Raw genomic sequence first — 7,013 nt, 5'->3', positions numbered from 1 at the left:
AGCGGTGACTTAAAATCTGAGACCAGTGTCAGGGCTCATCACTGCACCCTCCCTCTTCTCTTTAATCCCGTTGTCCCGTGTGCCAGAGCCGATCAGCAACGTGGTTTGTGCCGTCCGCACATGATCAATTCAGCCGGCCTCAAATGTTTGGAGGGATGACAGGACAAATGGTGGAAAGATGTAGTTAACACGGAGGAGGTGCACTGTGAAATGTCAAGGAGACTGTCTTCATCAAGTATGTGAAGCACGTAATAGATAGAACAGCACATAATGCCTGTTATCTAGCTAAGGCCACACCAGTATTTAGCTTTACGCCAAGAAATCCTCCATTATATCACATCAGTCCCTTTATACTCTATATTGGCAGCAGCCAGTGAAATGATATTCCTGATTGGATAGTTAGATGATATGTTAATCAGAGCATCCCCTATTGGCTATCTGGTAGGAAGCATGAGATCACTGCCAAAAGTTTTTGTACCTGTAGATTTGATTTGTACTTGGAAATTGAATTGAATTGAATTTGTTGCCATTGTCACACATACACAAGACTTCTGTGTGAAGAGATAGATGCTAACCTTTGTGCATGTGCAAATTATCTTTGTGCATGTATACATGTAAATTACTTGTTTTTTTTTTCACGTGTTCACCAAATGTCATGCACAGCTACAGATCTCCTCACAGACTCAGAAATTAAATCGGATTCTTTAGACATTTTTCACAGATTTCCACATTTGAATTCATTTAAATGTTTTTACACATTTGAATGTATTCATACAAAATGCTTACAAATATTCAAATAAGGTGATTCACAGCTACAATATTTTGGACAGTATTTCAATTCCATATCTGCCAACATGAATTGTTCCTGTTAGAAACATATTTTCCAATTATTCTGATAAAACTCAGGCCTTGTTCACACTCTCAGTCCAAATTGGATTTTTAGTATATCCAGATTGTATCTAGTTAGATTTTTTTGACCGTCTGAACAGCCAAAAACCACAAGATCTGAATTCTACAAGTCTGATTCAAACCACATACGTCGGTGGTTTCAAATGCAATTCTGATTGGATTTGTACAGATCCATTTCATTGTGAACAGCGCTGTCGCTCAAATCGGATTTCAAAGTGTCTCCTGCGTCTCTCGTAACGTGACACAAACAAAAACAACAACAATGACGACGGTACGTTAAACAACCGACACCAACAAATTTTGCGGAATGTCTGCTCTCGCATCCAGAAATGTCGCTGGTCTACTTGCACCAAATGCCCCGTTCCACTGTCATTTCAGCGATGATGGCAGCAATTCAGTCACCTCCGTTGCTGTCGCTTCCTTACAATTAAGAGTAGGAACTGGCACAGTTCACTGTCGTCCATTTCTGGGCGTAGCCTGTTACCACAGAAATCAATGTCGATAAGACACATCATGCAACATGGACACACGTAGGCCTACTGTAGATTGGATCTGATCACTTGCAATATGAAATGTGGACTGTCAGTCAGTAAAATCTGATTCTGATCAGATTTGCAAAAAAATCTAATTTGGGGTGCAGCCTAAACGAGGCCATAGATCCACGGTGTGTCAACTTAAAGGTCCAGTGTGTAAAATGGGGCGAGCATTCAGATTCTAGACTGCTGTGCTCATCCCTCCCCTCTGCAAAGTGATGTTGGCCTCCGAGGACAAAACTTTGTACAAAAAGTATTTCAGCAGCATCAAGTGATGAAGTGAAGATCTAAACCATATGACAATATGGATATGTCTGCGGTTTTCTCCTCCTTCTTCTTAGTTGGTTAATTTATGCGCAAAATTAACGAAGCGTGCTCTCTGGCTGGCTGAATTTTCGTTCAAGCTGCTGCACAAACATGACGGCACAAGATGGCAACACTTTCTAAAGCAAGACCCTAGCTATATGTGTATATAAATTGATAATTATAAGGCTACAAAAACCAAACACATTTTATTTTATAGAGATTATAGAGTATATTCAGATTTTGACAATGAACCGTGCCAAATACTGCACACTGGACCTTAAAGGCCATGCAGGACCATGACCGGTCCACCCACACAGGTGTTTTCACTTATGTTGCCCGATTGTTTCTCCTCAGGAAAAACACTGGTGTTACTAACGATGTCAACGATGGCTCTGTCCTATAAGCCGTGACAGTGCAGACAGTGCAGGACCTCGAAACTGAGGAAGCGAATGACTCTAATCCATCATTATTTACACCTGCACTTGTGACACGTCAAAAAATGTCTACTGCGTTTAAAGGCCCACTGTTACTGTTACTGTTACTGTTACTGTTACTGTTACTGTAGTATCACACGCAGCCTCCACGTGACCAGACGTCCGGTCCATCAGTCTAACAGAAAACACCTGTGAGGATGTTCACAGCTCTCATCCAGTCCAAAACCATATTATATATTCCTAACACAGAGATTATTACTGTTCATCTCATGTGATTACTGTTGATCATTATCTACAATTCTGTGCAAATTATCATAAATTGAGTGCGATTTGAGTTTCATGCTGAAAAAAACAAAACAATTAGCCTACTCTGTCAGACAAATGACGCCGTGTTAAACCGGAGATTTTACTTACAGAATCACGTGTTGGAAGACGCAAACGCTGCGCTGAATATATGGCCGTCTGTTTAAACAGGTTAAGACACGAGCCACAGAATTATCTGCCAGTTTAATAAGATCATGAAAAAAAAGATCCAAGTTGCTGAAATTACAGCAATTATCTTTTTTTTTTATTGGGCTCTGTAAAAAGAAAATTATAGCTAATTTTGAGTTAGGCGGGATTTTGATTACAAAAAAAGTTTTGGCCCTTTTTTTTGTTTTGGCTTTTTATGCTGGATCCAAAACCGTCATGAAATTGGATGGCTTTTCTTTTCCACTAAATAAACCAGGTTACCAAATGGCAGTGCTGTATTTCCTGTTCTCTGGCTTGATAAATGATAATGGGAACACATTTACTGCAGGAAAATCTACTTTTCTTCCTCTTTTGAAAACATAGTGAAAGTCAGCTGAGAGGTTAACGTCTGTTCAAATTGGAAATGTCCTCTCCAGCCTGTGCACGTGTGTTTGTGTGTGTGTCTGTGTGTGTGTGTGTGTGTGTGTGTGTGTGTGTGAGGATGAGCATCACGGAAATGTATTCCTGAAAATCAAATTCTCTTTTTAAATTTTTACTTTACACACAACTCATTAGTGTCACACTGAGAGTCATGCCACCAGCTGTATATCTGTGGCCGGCAGTATTTCACTTCATCACAGTTACACTCCCTCCTGCTGCCATACAGCGATACAGTACAAATCACCATAGTAACTCCTGAAGGAGTCTTGCTGCAGTCCAGCAGCAGAACTGGGGAGTTAAAGGGTTGAAGTGCTCTCCCTCCATCAGCAGCAGCTCATTACTTATCCATGAAAGACTGTTAACCACACTGAAATGGAATCTGATCTGTTCACAACAATGGTTTTAATTAGATCTGTGTGTGTGGGTGTGTCTGGGTTGTACAATACAGTGTGTGTTTATGTGTATGCAACGCACTGCAATGCAATGCAATGCAATGGGCTCGTCAGTGGACACCAGCAACCTTGAAACCCGGGAATCCCATGTGAAACGTGACGGTGCGCTTCATGTGTTTATCACCTAAGACTAATTGATTAATGTGTTTCACCGCTGATGTCATCTAGAAAACAAATGGCCTTCCCTGCACACACACACACACACACAGACACACACTCACACACACACACATCACTGAACTTTATGTAATTAACGCCTGAATGGACCATGTTTTTCAGATGCGCCAGTGCTGATGTGGAAAATAAGAGGGGATTAATTCAGCCCTCTGTTAATTCCACAGCCTGCTTCAACACAAGAGGCTGACCCGATATAGACAGTGAATCCTATGTACTTAATAGGGTAATTAATACTTAAGTCTTCTTAACACTGTACCATTTTCTATGGTAGCGTGACGCTACACCTTGTGCCTGCAAAACGGTGTCAAGGGATTTTGGTACAAATCTCCTCTTAACCGTCCAATTAAAAAGCTCATCAACACTCTTATATACCGTGTTTGGTGTGATGTTGTGTTGATTGGAAAGGTGCTCTTCCGATAGAAAACCAAAGTTTATCATCATTAAGATTATTCTAATTCTTATGCAAAACAAGATGATCACTTCATGACTTTATCACATGCAGCCACAATTAATTTTTTTCCGCAGTGGAGGTATATATATATCTGACAAACACGGTTCAAGCTCAGAGAGAAAGCTGGAAAATATTTCACGTTAACGCCGTCAAATATCATATTTCACAGTCGCATGTCCTGTCAGTCTGATCTTTGAGCAGCACAAAGTGTGACATGTCAAGGACTTGTGTGAAGAAAAAGACGCTAAAAGTGTCCCTGTTGGCCGAGGAAGGATCAGAGGGATGGATGACAAAGGCAATGGGCAGTGGAGAAGAGAGACAGGAAAGGTACAAGGGAGGGAAGGTGAAAGGGAGAGCGAGTGAGCGAGTGAGCGAGGGAGAGAGAGAGAGAAAGAATGGTGTGATTTCCTATGCGACAGAGCCCCACAGCAGACATGGAGGGAATAGCAGGTAACAAGGCAGTGGAGAGAGGCTTAATGCAACTGGTTTATCACATCACTTGCTTCTCTGTGGCACATGAAAAAGACAGTTTTGTGAAAGCCGTTCGGTATTTGGGTCATTTATCTGAAGAGTGACACGCAAACAATCAACCCAGGTAAATGCCCTACATGGGAATTTAAAGATTTACACTCAAACTGAGGCTGAGACTTTTCCTGCCGGGGTTCCTCTGAGATTTTTTTTTTTTTTTTCTGGGACAAGTATAAGGTGCCAAGCCAGCGCAGCAGCACTAAAATGTTAAATTGTGGCTCAGTGCTAAACATTAACAAACTTTTCATCAATTGGACTAAGGCCATTTGGAAGAGAAAAACATAATTTCACTGTTGTCTTCTAAAGGAAGCACAGACGGCTGCTGTGTAATAAACCTAAGCCTTTGATAATACTTAAAATCCTGTTTGATTTAAACAGTTTGGAGCTCTCTCTGCGACTGTCGCTTTGGCTGTTTTACACTCTCCTCTTTGTGTAGTGCAAACTCACTGTTCTTGCTCATGTAATACACACACACACACAGATATTAGAGCGTCTATTTAAAAATATTCATGAATATTACATTGTGTATTGTTCTTTTGTTTCTAATCCCCTCAGGTGAGTGGTTAAATATTCATCAGCACACAGAAACTGCATCATGTATGTTTTAGGATGTTGCTGATGGGCATCAAATCAGCAACTGAACTTTTTATATTTCATATTTAGTACTATTTTATTAAGACCTGCATGAATGCAAGATGATACTGTACATGCTGTTGTTTTATCACATAAATCAACGTGGTCGTACAACAAACTCCACTTTTCTTCTGATTTCATTCAACCAAGATACAAACCATAAATCACAGTGTAAGAATAATATACAGAGCTACTGTTTTGTCATTAAAAGGGAAAAAGTTCAGATCAGTCAACCTAAATTAACCCACACTTGATTCTGTTATTAGACACTTCAATTATCGATTTGCCCATGAAGGAGCTGCTGGTGACTGCACAGAGGAAGACTTTTTCCGTTGCTGGCAGCAGGTGGAGGAGAGTCTCAATGGCCGCTCTCAACCTGCAGGGCAAGGACACAGGCGGAGCCAATGCACTAATTTTTGATTGCTGTGCCAACTTCTCCTCTTGTTCTGTACAAGCAGATTTCTTGAACACTCTCTTTCTCTTTGAGGACGGGGAAATGTTTAATCAACCTGCTACGTTTCTGTGTTTGTATCGTGCTAATTGGGTTTTCACAAATCGTGATTGGAAGCATGCAAAACTTTTTAAAGGGGACATATTATGGAAATATCACGTTTTGAAGGCTCTTTAACATATATTTGGGTGTTTGTCTCACCTTTAAGCCCCTAAAATGTAAGAATTGACCAAAAGATCTGTAATTTGCAGGCTCCCTAGGTTGAAATCCACATGGTTTTACAAGCTGTTCCCTCAAAAGTTAGGGATATTCGACTTTCAGGGAAAAGAAGTTCATGTTACAGTGATATTATATCATGAATTTACTGTAGGGTATTAAGGTAGAAGCATAGAATTGTAAATCTCAAACTATTTATTGAAACAAAAGCTAGTGGGTATAACACAACAAAAAATGTCAGTGTGTCAATAAGTTGTCATGTGACCAGAGGACGTCCACTTCTCTGCCTTTCTGTGACTCTTCCAGTCTCTCTGTCTCAGCATCAAGCAGCAACATCCCACTGCCTGAAGCCTCCACATGTCCAGGTACTGTTGATGAACCACTGTAGTATACAGGTGTTGTCTTGGTCTCAGATGTCAGAATATGAACAGCATGATGAAACATGAAGCATGATGAAGACGACTGTTTCAATACCAATACAAACTTTCATTGAACCAGAACATTTAGAGGTGAATTCATGGATTGGACACTTGTTGATGTGATTTTTTGTGGTTAATCATCTTGTTAGAGAACAGCGTGTTATGTTATAAGTACTGAAACATTGAACAGTTGGACAAAAGTTTAGAGAAGGTCAAATTAAGTTCTATTGTAAAGATCTAAGGGTCTAAGGGCAGAGGATGTTGTTATGATGCCATGTAAAGCCCTTTGAGACAAACTGTTTGTAAAAATGGGCTATACAAATAAAATTGCCTTGCCTTGCCTTATAGTGTATTTTAGGTACTGGTTATGAAATTTAATCCTAGGGCCCAAAACAATGCAACAGTAGGTTGTATAGTAGTTACTGCAGTGATCAGACATGAGTAAACATGCTAATACATCAAGCTTGCCCAGTTTGCCCCGATAGTCACATCTGAAATTGCAAGGTAAAGAGGGTAAGCAGGAACGCCTTGCATTCAGTCCATAATGTCTCTGATGGATCTATTGTTTCACATACATGTATAACATTTTAAAAGTAAAAGTAGATGCACACCA

This window comes from Trachurus japonicus, chromosome 5 (assembly GCF_045865225.1).
Source record: "Trachurus japonicus isolate A0001 chromosome 5, Traja_1.0".
Taxonomy (NCBI): domain Eukaryota; kingdom Metazoa; phylum Chordata; class Actinopteri; order Carangiformes; family Carangidae; genus Trachurus; species Trachurus japonicus.
This window is presented reverse-complemented; position numbering follows the sequence as displayed.